The sequence below is a fragment of the Pelodiscus sinensis genome, chromosome 4 (assembly GCF_049634645.1).
Source record: "Pelodiscus sinensis isolate JC-2024 chromosome 4, ASM4963464v1, whole genome shotgun sequence".
In the NCBI taxonomy this organism is placed as follows: domain Eukaryota; kingdom Metazoa; phylum Chordata; order Testudines; family Trionychidae; genus Pelodiscus; species Pelodiscus sinensis.
The window spans coordinates 12,046,757-12,060,212 of NC_134714.1; positions in this window are offsets into that span (position 1 = coordinate 12,046,757).

A 13,456-nucleotide genomic window follows, 5' to 3' on the forward strand; every position below is an offset into this window, starting at 1 on the left:
TACTCCCTTATGGCTCCTTTGAAAACCCCAGACTTGTACCACAGAGCTCTGATGAAGCATAGGATCTGTGCAATCTGAAGAAACTGAAATCACCTGTAAGACAAAAAAAATTCCCCTGCAATTTAAAATGAATAAAAACCCACCTGAAGGAGTTGGAAGAGATTTAAGGGCTCCTCAATTGAACTGGAACTCAGGGAATTTGTGATATGTTGGGCAAACTTAATTGTTTTGTGCTACAAGATAGAATGCAGGGAATCGGTGCCAGCAACTCCCCGTGCTGGGCAGTAGAGAGATTCTTAAAGTAGCAATGCCAGTAACAATACATTTATTCTTTGCTCTTATCATTCTGAAAGAACATGCTTTTCATGCCGTCTTACAAAGTGCTTGAATGAAATATTTCAAACTGTAGAAACAGCTTCATAGAGTACAAAAAGAGAATAGTTTTTACTCTCTCTCAAACAGCAATGGGCACCAGTCTTGTTGCTTATGAAATCACCAGGAGCCCTGAGAGGAATGAATTCCATGGCTCTATATCCATTATTCTCTGTATAATCCTGAGGAAAAATGGAGAAAAGTTGCTAGAACAAGGGTGGCTTTTTCAGAGCAGCAGGGAAGCTTTTACAGCCGGGGGTTTCTTAAGTGCCTTGTCAGGACCCCCCTGGTGTTCCAGAGACAGCCCCAAACCTGAGCCTCTTTGGATGATAATCGTGATGTAGTTATTGAATTAAAGAAGGTTCCTAGCTGGCCCAGTGCCAACAACCTTTCAGAAGAATAATAGGCCTGATAACAGTTTCCTTTTAAAATCCCATTAACTCGCATGGGGTCTGTGATAACATTCCTGTCTCCCCGATAGCGGTGTTTCAGTGGTTTAATTCAGAGTGCAAAAGCCTCATTTGTAATTGCTACACTTGGCATGGTAAAGCGACACTCCTGAGTCTGGTGTGCGGAGGGCACGGCTTTATTTAAGCTTGGTTTTTGGGGTGAAGATTAGTTACACAGATGCCAGGTGCTGGAAGGAGCTGGTGTTTTACCTCCCATCATAGATCCTGAGGCATGTGAGATATCTTTGAGCTTTTCAAACATGCTGCATTGACAGCCCTACAGGCCGACGCCTGGCAGTGGGGTTGATTTTTTTTTTCCCCCTGGAGTAGTCATTTACACCTGTGCCTCACAAGTGTGAAATCTTGTGGTTCTCATGTTGGTAGCATTTGACAATCACTTTGCCCTAACCTTGCCTACATGGACTTCACAGATTCCAAGGCCAAAAGGGACGATTGTGACCATCTAGTCTGGCTTCCTGTAGAACCAGAAAATTTCCCCCAAATAATCCCTGGAACCAGGGGTGAAAGTAACTTAAATTTCTTACAGGTATTGTCCTATCACAACACATTCCCCATTGGTGGGGAATAAATGCAGGGGGCAGGATTTTGGCCATACAACAGTACTTGTAAGAAATTTAAGTGTGGGGTGGAGTACAGGGGGGCTCAGGGCAGAGGGATTGGAAGTGGGGTACAGGAGTTAGGGCTAGGGACAGGGATGCAGGAGTCAAGGTTGGGGTGTATGAGGGACTCAAGGCAGAGGGTTAGAGTTTGTGTGTGGGTGCTGAGTTAAGATTGGGGTGTATGAGGGGCTTAAGGCGGGGGGTTAAGACTGTTTACAAGCCATTAACTTGATTACCCAGTTGGTAAGGCATGCAGGCATCAGTAATAGCTCTCATTAGCATGTTTAAAATTATATACAATCCCATGCTTCCTATTTCTCACTCTACATACAAAGATAATATATGCACCAAAATAGGATATACAGATCCAGCAGAATGTAACATTAAAATTGATAAGTTACATGAGGTAATTCATTCAAAGCATGTGAGTTATGCATATTCGTGCATATTCATAAGCCAATTTCATAAAGCATGGGGGGAAGTCATCACAGCACTAATTTACAGTCTTCAGTGGGATTAACTGATGCACAGATGTACCCCTCTGCACAGGGGGTAAATGTCACCCATATAGGATATAAAATAAAGTTTCTTGCTTTGTTTCTATATTGCACTTATCTTACTGTACATAGTGCAGGAGCAGGAGGTACAATTTCCACTTAAAAGGAACATACCGCTGCTAGCTCTGATCAAGCCAGAGGACTAAAAATACGACAGTAACTGCAGCAGGGCAAGTGGCGGGACAGGCTAGCCATCTTGAGTAGATACCTCGGGTCTCAGATGGGATTGCACTTGAATGACTAGCCTGTCCCACTTTCTGTGCCCCCAGGCTCATGCTATTTTTTAGTATACTAGCTGATGAGAGCTAGCACAGGATATACCCCAGATATACCCAGTGTAGATATACCCCAGATCCATGGCTCTCCTCAATGTCTCTTCCACTCACACAAGCGGGATGAGGCCCACAGCTGGAGTAAATTTTCATAGCTCCATTGGTTTCCTGGAGCTAGATTCTTTGCTGATGTAAATAAGGACAGCTCCTACACTTCAATAGCCCTTTTTACCTTTTTCTCCAGGACATCATGAAGCGCCATGACTTTTGGGCTTACTACTCCCCTTGCTTGAGGCAGCTCATCAGCTTTCATATTTATACTTCTTTCCAGCCTAGTCTATCCTGGGAGGTTGGGTTGAACTTAGCCGCATTAGGTTGATTTTCTAAATAAACAAAATGCGTCCACACCACAAAACCCCTTTCCATCAACTTTAGGGGCCATTAAAATTGTTTTTTGTATTCCTGCTTTCATGAGGAATAACCGCTAAATTCATCCTTTCATGGTTGAATTTGTGGTACTGCAGATGCAGCGCCTTGAAAGTCAATAATCTTGGCGTCTGGGAGGTATCTCAAATTGCTCTACAGTGACCGCTCTGGCCATAACTTTCAACTCTACTGTTCTCCAGGTGAATAGGAAAAGCCCTGGGAAAATCTGAATTTTGTTGCCTGTGTGGCAAGCAGACCTCAGAGCAGGCAGCACACCTGATCATGAGTTCCATGAGCAATATGAGCTCCAGGAGTTCCCAGGGTCGCAGTCTGCAGACAGGTTCCATCAGGGAGCATGCAGGAGATCCTGGACCTCATTACTGAGTCATCTCTGCCAAGATCGCAAAGGGCATGGAGGAGAAAGGATACACCAGGGACATCCAGCAGTGCCAAGTGAAAGGAAAGAGCTGAGGCAGTCCTACCGCATGACAAAGGAAGCAAACAGATGGTCTGGAGCATTGCCATAAACATGCCATTTCTAAGAGCAGTTGCATGCAATCCTTGGGAGGACCTGACCAGCTTCCCTAGCCAGTCTGTGGATTCCTCCCAAGACACTCAGGCAGTCTCAATGGAGGACAGCGTGAAGGAGGAACATGCCGACGTGGCGAATGGTCAGCAGGCGAGCAGGGCAATCGATGTCACCAAGAGCCAAGAACTTTTTTTATAACCTTGGAGACAATTTCCTCCTTCCAAGATGCCTCTCAGTCGGGCACTGATCCCAGCGAGGACACTTCTGATGAGTTCACATTTTTTATCTTGACCTCTCGAAGTCCCTTCCAGTCCTAAGATTCTATGATTCTATGAAAGTGGTTCAGGGCAATTGAGTGTGGTCTGTGGTGGCCACGGTGCCAACTCAGCCAGGGCCCTGGAACAGCTTGTTAACACGTCTAGAGATGGAGCAGGGAGGATTCTTGCGCCATCTCCATAAAGTGTTCATACAGGAACTCTTTAATCCTTCTCACAAGGTCTCTAGGGAAGCCTGCCTTATTCCAGCTTCCACGGTAGGACACCTTCTCACGCCAAGCCAGCAGAAAGTGGTCTGGCATCACTGGAGCACAAAGCAGTGCAGCATAATGCCCAGGTTTCTGGCCACATTCAGTCAGCATCTGCTCCCTGTCACTCTGTGTGATTCGGAGAAGACTGATATCTCACATGGCAACCTGGATGGGAAGCTGCCAGCTGATGCCTCTGCAGTAAACCTCCGTTTGCTCATCCTCAATGAAGCATGGCTTGAGTCCCTGCCCTACACTGCCCTGTCACCTCACCAGGACCTGCTCCCTCTGCCCTCCCGCCTGCCCCTGAGGGAAGGGAAAGTTCCACTCTTCTGGCAAACTTGCAGTTGCATTCACCCTGCTCTGCTGCCACGCCTGGACCCCCCTCCTCCCTCCCTCCTTCCCTCTCACCCACTCCTGCAGGAAGGGAAAGTTCCACCCTCCCGTCAAGCAGGGAATGCCGAATACATAGGCACCAGATGAGACCCTGCTCAGCCGCCATGCCCAGATCCTCTACCCTCTCCCGCCCACAAGCTTGTGCCCCAGCTTGTCCCTTACCATGTCTGCCACCAAACAGAGTTCAGCTGTTCCCCTAAGAACTGTGAGGTGCACCTGCTACACAGTGGCTACTTAAAAGCATAAGTGTGGCCTTGTACATAACAGATCCCTATTGTCTCTAGACAGACCTTCCTTTATGTTGACAGATTACGTGTTACGCTTTACAATGCATCTCCTGTAAAGTCTGCCCTTCACTTTTCGTTACAGTGGGAACAGCAGTAAACCTGCTGTGCATACCCCAGAACCACCAGCTGTCTGCCTGGCACAAATCTGCAGGTGAAACTGTACTAGGCATTATATGTTCAAAGTGCAAGGCATTAGATGTTCAATGCCTGTGGTGGAAAAAACACCTTAGCAGTCCAACACTGTAGCATTTTAATTTCAGAAAGGGGAACTACACAAAAATGAGGAAGTTAGTTAAACACAAATTAAAAGGTACAGTGACAAAAGTAAAATCTCTGCAAGCTGCATGGAAACTTTTCAAAGACACCATAATAGAGGCCCAACTTAAATGTATACCCCCAAATTAAAAAACACAGTAAGAGAACCAAAAAAGTGCCATTGTGACTTAACAACCAAGTAAAAGAAGCAGTGAGAGATAAAAAGACATATTTTAAAAAGTGGAAGTAAAATCCTAGTGAGGAAAATAGAAACAAGCATAAATGTTGTCAAATTAAGTATAAAAATATAATAAGAAAAGCCAAAAATGAGTTTGAAGTACAGCTAGCCAAAAACTCAAAAAGTAATAGCAAAATGTTTTTTAAGTACATCAGAAACAGGAAGCCAGTTAAATAACCAGTGGGGCCCTTGGGCAATCGAGATGCTAAAGGAGCACTCAAAGATGATAAAGTCATTGCAGCAAAGCTAAATAAATTCTTTGCTTCTGTCTTCATGGCTAAAGATATCCGGGAGATTCCCAAACCAGAGCCATTCTTTTTAAGTAACAAATCTGAGGAATTGTCCCAAATAGAGGTGTCATTAGAGGACGTTTTGGAACAAATTGATAAACGTAACAGTAACAAGTCACCGGGACCAGATGGCATTCACCCAAGAGTTCTAAAAGAACACAAATGGGAAATTGCTGAACTATTAACTATGGTTTGTAACCTATCCTTTAAATCAGCTTCCATACCTAATGACTAGACGATAGCTAATGTGACACCAATATTTAAAAAGGGCTCTAGAGATGATCCTGCCAGTTACAGACTGGTAAGTCTAACGTCAGTACTGGGCAAATTAGTTGAAACCATAGTAAAGAATAAAATTGTCAGACACATAGACGAAAATAATTTGTTGGGGGAAAGTCAACATGGTTTCTGTAAAGGGAAATCATGCCTTACTAATCTGCTAGAGTTCTTTAGGGGGTCAACAAACATGTGGACAAGGGGGATCCAGTAGATATAATGTACTTAGATTTCCAGAAAGCATTTGACAAGATTCCTCATCAAAGGCTCTTAAGCAAAATAAGTTATAGGATAAGAGAGAAGGTTATTTCGTGGATTGATAACTGGTTAAAAGACAGAAAACAAAGGGTAGGAATAAATGGTACATTTTCCAAATGGAGAGGGGTAACTAGTGGGTCCCCAAGGGTCTGTCCTGGGACCAGTCCTATTCAAATTATTTATAAATGATCTAGAGAAAGGGGTAAACAGTGGGATGGCAACATTTGCAGATGATACCAAAGTGCTCAAGATAGTTTAGACCAAAGCAGACTGTGAAGAACTTCAAAAAGATCTCACCAAACTAAGGGTATGTCTACATTACAAAGTTAATTCGAAATAACAGTAGTTATTTCAAATTAACTTCAATAGTGTCTACACAGCCAAACTGCTATTTTGAAATAAATTCGAAATAGTATAGCACTTATTTTGAATTTGGTAAACCTCATTCTACGAGGAATAACACCAAATTTGAAATAGCTAATTCGAAATAAATGCTGTGTAGACACTTATTTTGAAGTAGGGGGCCTTCAGCCCTTCCCAGTTTCCCCTGGTGGCCACTCCGGGCACAACCAGGAAAACTCTTCTCCTCTCCCCCAGCCCTGAGACCGTTAAAGGGGTAGAGTCTGGCCATTGGGCACGTGTGAGAACCAGGCCTGCCAGCAGCCTCAGCCCCTCACCCAGTGGCCACACAATGCCATCCAGTGGCAGCCAGCCGTCCCCCACCAAGTCCCCCAGCACCCAGGGGCCAGCTAGGAGTCATAGACGGCGCACGCCCTCGTGGACTAGTGCAGAGATCATAGACCTCATTGAGGTTTGGGGGGAGGCCCCCAACGTCCATGATCTCTGCATTAGGTGGAGGAATGCAGCCATCTACGGCCGTATAGCGGCCACCATGGCCAGGAAAGGCTACAGACGCACCCAGGAGCAGGTGCGCCTCAGAATTAAAGAGTTGCGGCAGGTATACGCCAGGGCCGGTTCCATGTTGCAGAGTGCTGTGGTGTCCCAAGTGAGGGCAACCAAAGCACTCTGAGACACAAATGCTTTGCTGTCCCTCAGCGAGATAGACCAGCAAGCAGAGAAACCTGAGAACTGTCTGTCCGGTATGGGGGGTAGGGTCCCTTTAAGCACAGACCTCGCATAGCGTGAGGCAGTAGCCCCACACCTGATGCCCTGCCGGCACTGGTTCCGGCCAGCCTTACCTTTGATTCAGGGTCCACTCAATGTGGACGCGCTATTTCGAATTAGAAAAATGCTATTTCGAATTAGTTTTTGTGTCTTGATACATTCTTTTGAATTTTAGCTTTATTCGAATTAACTATTTCGAATTAAATTAATTTGAAATAGAGCTGTAGTGTAGACATACCCTAAGTGATTGGGCAACAAAGTGGCAAATGAAATTTAATGTTGATAAATGTAAACTAATGCACTTTGGAAAAAATAATCCCAACTATATGTACAATATGATGGGGACTAATTTAGCTACAACTACTCAAATCTTGGAGTCATTGTGGTCTGGGAATCATAGTGGAGTCTCTGAAAACATTCATGCAGTGTGCTGCGGCAGTCAAAAAAGGCAAATAGAATGTTAGGAATCATTAAAAAAGGGATAGAGAATAAGACAGAAAATATCTTAATGCCTCTATATAAAACCATGGTATGCCCATATCTTGAATACTGCATACAGATGTAGTCACCTTATCTCAAAAAAATATATTGGCATTGGAAAAGGCTCAGAAAAGGGCAACAAAAATGATTAGGAGTTTGGAACAGGTCCCATATGAAGAAAGATTAAAAAGACTTGGATTTTTCAGTTTAGAAAAGAGGAGACTAAGGGGGGATATGATAGAGGTCTATAAAATCATGACTGGTGTGGAAAAAATGAATAAAGAAAAGTTATTTACATATTCTCACAATATAAGAACTAGGGGTCACCAAATTAAATTAATAGGCAGCAGATTTAAAACAAACAAAAGGAAGTTATTCTTCACTCAGTGCACAGTCAACCTGTGGAACTCCTTGCCAGAGGATGTGTTAAAGGCTAGGAATTTAATAAGGTTCAAGAAAGAGCTAGATAGATTCATGGAGGTTAGGTCCATCAATGGCTACTAGCCATGATGGGTAGGAATGGTGTCCCTAGTCTCTGTTTCTCTGGAGGTGGGTGACAGGGGAGGGATCATGTGAGGATTACTTGTTGTGTTCCCTCCCCCTGGGGCATCTGGTATTGGCCACTGTTGGCAGACCAGATACTGGACTGAATGGACCGTTGGTCTGACCCAGTATGGCCGTTCTTATGTTCTTATGTAAGGCAGACAAGAGCTAGGGAGGACAGACGGGAAGCACATGGAGGCAATTCTGATTATCATAATAAGTAGATGAATGCTCAGATGGAAAAAGGGATCAATCCCAGCAATTGCAACAGCCATAGAGTGAAAGACAATTGTGCAGGCGCTTAGGGTCTATGTTATTAAGAGCTTTCTATGCCCTCATCAGCAAGTCTGAGCTTCATAGCTCATTACCGCTCCTCTGAGTCATGTAAAAGCTGCTTACGTCAGGGAAGTAGGAAAAGGACTCTCATTCTGGATGCCACATGTGAGGGACCACAGAGGATTTCCATTCAGACTGTGAAGAGTTCTTTCAGACCATATATTCTCAGCCCGGTATTACGGAACATTGTGGAATGGGATTCAGTGAGATTTCTGGTGGGAATTCATAATTAAAGGCAGCATCTTGTCATACAGTCTGCTCCCTAATTATTCTTGACATTTATCCGTTCTTTGAGAACATCTTAAATGAAAAGAAAAACCTCTTGACTGCAATTAATATTCCTAAGGGTCTGCTAATAACAACAAGACTTGGAGTCAGGAAATCATGGAGGCATATGCTTAACTCTAAGCACGCTAGTACTCACATCCCTATTCAGAAAAATACTTAAATGTGTAAAAACATAAAAACAACTAATAGACCCGCAGCACCTTAGAGACTAACAAAAACTGTAGATGGTAGCATGAATGTGTGCTTAACTTTATGCGCATATTTAAATCCAGCTGAAGTCAATGGGAGCATCTCACGTGCTTAACGTTAAGTGCCTGCTGAAGTGCTTTTGCTGAATCAGGCCCTCAGACTTTGGAAGTCATAGATACCACTAACATTCGCTGCTAACTCTCCGGAGCTAAATCGTGGCTTGAGTCTTTGACACCACCCACGTTTGTATTACCCTGCTCCCTCAGGTGCCTGTAGTTCATTTGAATCCTGTGGAGAGATTGGAGTCATTGCTTAGGATAGGGTTTGTTTTCACAGGAGGATTCCAGTTGCCAAAATATATTATACAAGCCTTGTGTAACAGGGTATGCGGCTCACTGCTGGGACATCAACTTGTGGTTCACCTGGGGATTAGTTCTTCACTGGTCTGACACCCCCTTCTTGGGATGTTTGACGTGTCTCTCTCTCTCTCTCTCTCTCTCTCTCTCTCAGTCTGGGCTCATAATACTGCCTCTTCTTGGCTTGGCCCCAACTCAGGTCACAGGTTTCCTCTCCCAGGTATCAAAGTGCCACTGAACAAACCAAATCAAGCTGTTTTCCAATCCTCTGCCCTTCCCCTGCCCCTTCCCCAGTGGCTGGTAGGGGCACTGGGGCCCATGTAGTACTCTGGGGCTGTCTCTACACTACACTTCTTTTTCAGAAAAAGGTTCGCAAATTGCGCTCTGCAATTTGCGTGCCTTTTTCCGATTCTTTTTTCGGAACAGGCTTTTCCGAAATATGGCTTGTCTACACTGGGCCAAATTTCGGAAAAATCTCCACTTTCGGAAGAGCCCTTCTTCCTCGTGAAACGAGGTTTACAGGGGTTCCGAAAGAGCGCGTCTGCTCTTCTGAAAAAAATTTCGGAAGAGCAGACGTGTTCCCTGGATGTGGCGGAGTTTTTCTGGGATACCGCTGGTATCCCGGAAAAACTCCGTAGTGTAGACATAGCCTGGGTTATAGCTGAAGGACCTGATGTTCAGCAACCACAGTCAACTCCAGTTCCCAGGCCTTGTTGCTAGTTCCCTGGATTCCTTTCTACCTTCTCTATCTTCTGCCTCCCAGGTTATCACTAAAATTTCCTCTGCTCCCTGTAGCTATTTCACCTCCTCTCAGGTTCTTGCCAGTCCATATTCTCAGGCAGCATCTCAATGGGAGCATCTCACATGCTTAACGTTAAGTGCCTGCTGAAGTGCACTTTGGTTTACCCCTCTTAGTGCCATGCCATGCCTTGCTGTGATTACTCACCCCCTCATATCCCTCTCTTTAGGTCTGTCTGAGCCTAACTGGGCATCATCAGCTGTTATGTTAGACCTTATCAACCTTGACTCTTTCCCAGGTGCAGCCTGTTAAGCATGAATTGGCCCTTTTTACTTAGCCAGGCCTTGGGTGGAGTAGACATCCCTCCACACCTAGTATCAGAAAGACAGAACAAAACATACCGTCTTGCAGTTGAAGGCCTGACCCAATTCCAATGGAAGCTAATGAAAATCCTTCAGTGAGTTTCAGAGGAGCGGGAGAAGGTGCCCGGCCTTCAGAAAACAAAAAAATGTGAGCCTTTGTTTAGATGTGTCCGCTGCTGACAAGTCTGCAACCTAGCCCAAGCAAGGATTAAATAAAGCCTAGTGGCCATTTTTCTGTTCAATCGACCAGTTGGGGGACAGGGCAAAGATCTACAGCCATAGAATCTGCTGCTATTTTCTCGTCCAAAAGCAGACCTAAACAGTCAAAAGAAATGTGACCGTTCTTCATTCAGTTACCAATTGCTGGATCTGCACAGTCCCTGACAGTGTCCTTTTATATACTAACCACAATTTCATGTCAGCAGCCACATGACAGCTATGCTCTAGGTCAATGAGCAATATTGATCTTATATGTGTCTAATTCAGAAAATATATTGGGTCTAGTGAGCCCGTATTGGGAGACTTTTCTCCAGCAGACAGTGACTCAATCTAGTCAGGCGTAAAATCAATAAATAAGGTCACACTTAAAGGCTGTGTCTACACTACACTGTTTTGTTGACAAAAGTCAGCTTCTGCAGACGAAACAGTGGAGGTGTACCCACCATGATGCTCTTCCCGCTAGTTTAACTCCCCTGCTACCCCAGCAAAATAAAACCACATTGTCGAGCAGCATAGAGCTTTTTGCAACATAGTTTAGAGAATGATGCAGTGTCACTGTAGATGGCGTGCTTGCTTGTGTAACCCTTCTGTGAGGTGGAGCCAGCAGTAGGTAGGGCCAGGTTAAATATCTCGAGGTTCCTCTCTATCCATCCTATGCAGAACTGGCTTGAGCCAGTAACCTGGGAAATTCTTGTATCACCCCTGTGCACCTCTGAGAGGCAATGCTTCACTGCCCTGCTGAACGCTCATCGCATCTGTCCACCACCACGCTGCTACCAATTGTCCACACCACCACCACCACCTTCCTAGCCTCTTACTGCATCTTTCTGCTGCCGCTCTGCTGGCTGCCATCCACCTCTTGGCTGTGACTTCGGACCATCAATCTCAAATGGTTTCAGCTCCCAGTGATTTCAGGCAGGATCAGTGGTGAAAGTAACTTAAAATTTCTTACAGGCACTGTCCTATTGCAACCCGGGACTTTTGCCAGAGCTGCGCACCAGGGCACGTCTACTTACTTTCACCTCTCAGCAGGATAGAAGAAACACAACGCCCAAGCAATTCACATAAATAAGAAGCTCTTAACAATGCCTGTTTAACTCGGTTCTTTGAACAGTGGGGGGAACAAGTCAAACAACTCCAGGCAAGGGAGGAGATGCAGCCTCCTGACCAGAATAACTTTCCCTCACCCCCTCTCTTTGGCAGAGCTCTAAAAGTCAAGCCCCTGCTTAGTTCTAATAACTGTGAGCCATTGCCTTTGGAACAATGCAGTACAGTCCTACGTTTCTGTATTCTGACAATATTACAAACATTGGTAACTGCTATCCCTGCATTTAATACAGACATAGCTCGTGTTGGGTCACAAATTAAGTTGTATTATAAGGAACAAAATACCACTCCATCCGTTGAATAGCTGGCAAATCTAAGCAAAGGAGGAGCAAACTGTATTTGCATAAACTCATCCAGGGACTCTCTCCCCTTCCAACTAAATGTGATGGAAACATTCCCCCAGTTCCTGCTTACATCTGTGTCACCCTAATTGGCCACCAGGAGGCATCCCACAATGCTCATCATGACTGCTTGAGTTAGCAGTTTGAACTCCGCTGCCCTGCAGCTACACAAGCATGCACCCCCTTTGCTGTTTAAAGGCCTGGGAAATTTTGCTGAGGCAAGTGTAACAGAAGACAAGGAAGGGCAACCACCACTCGGGTGTACAGTTATACTGCTTCTGTGAGGAGCTTCATGCCATCTTCCATGGTGCCCACGCTGCCAGGAGCCCAGTGGATACTTCAGGGGGATGGAGGCAATAACTAGCAGGCTCAACCCTGAGGACAAAGTAGTGGATGAGGAAGGAGAGTTGGAGGAAAATGTGGGACATATAAAAAGGGTGTCCGGTAGCATGGCAAGCCAGAGCGTATTTTTGGCTCTGGAAGGGGTCTAGCTAGTTCCCCACACCAATATCCATCAAACATCTTGAAAAAAATGTCCGTTGTGGATATGTCATTCCAAAGGATTACTTGTACCTTGCGCCAAAGCACCTGGTACTGACTAGTGCTGGAAACAGAAGACTAGATTAGATGGACCACAGCTCTATTATTGTACTTCTGGTGATATCATTATGGGTCTTGGGTGTGAATGCAAAGCAGATATTGGTCCTAAAGAAGAGAACAATGTTAAAATCTGGATAACTTACTCCAACCTGTGCTTCTCATATTACATTGTGTTCTATGCCGTGCGTGTCAACTCCCATAAGGACGTTCCTCCTTTTTCTTTTACTGTGTTGTCACTGGGTCTTCCTCATACCTCTGTGGATGTATATATTATGCATCTGGTTGAGTATGAAATACAATCCTAATGGATATATTCGCTTCTTGCCTTTTGTACCTTTTGTGTACTGAGAAGATGTAAGAAAACTTGCCTCCTGCACCCAAATTTGTGTTTTCTTAGACAAAAATATTACATATGATTAATTTTATATTGAATTTTAATTTGCTCCCAAATGTACAATTAATCCTCTGGTCGACTGTCCACAGCTTTATCTTGTGCAAAGAGGTTATTTTAGAGTCCCAGTTGTATACTAGCAGTCCAGGACTGCTGTGCTCACTTAACTGAAGTTGGATCTCTTAAAAGAATCATTTATAAAATACAGAATGACAACCAGAGAATAGTGTAGGCTGGGAGAATTTTCTTGGGTCACATTAAAAGTAGCTCAAGTACTGTATTAATCTTGGGTATACATGACAACTTGCATCACAATGCTGCTGACAGCACAGTTTAATAGAACATCCCATGTTATCATGTGAAAAGGAATATTGGACTCATTCTCAGATTTATTTTATTTTGGTGTTTTTTTGTTTGTTTTCCCTTGCTGGCTCAGACCTCATTAAAATAAAAAATCCTGGAAAGATCCATAAAGTTGCTGTCTAATCCTGCTTCAGATCCCTTCTTAAGACCTACTTTTGCCATGACATCTACAAAGTGCTACCCCACTGAACATGGTGAGATGGTGGACTGTGTTCTCCTGAGGTATGATTTTAGGCTGATTTTATTGTTAATGCATCCTTCCCCTCCTT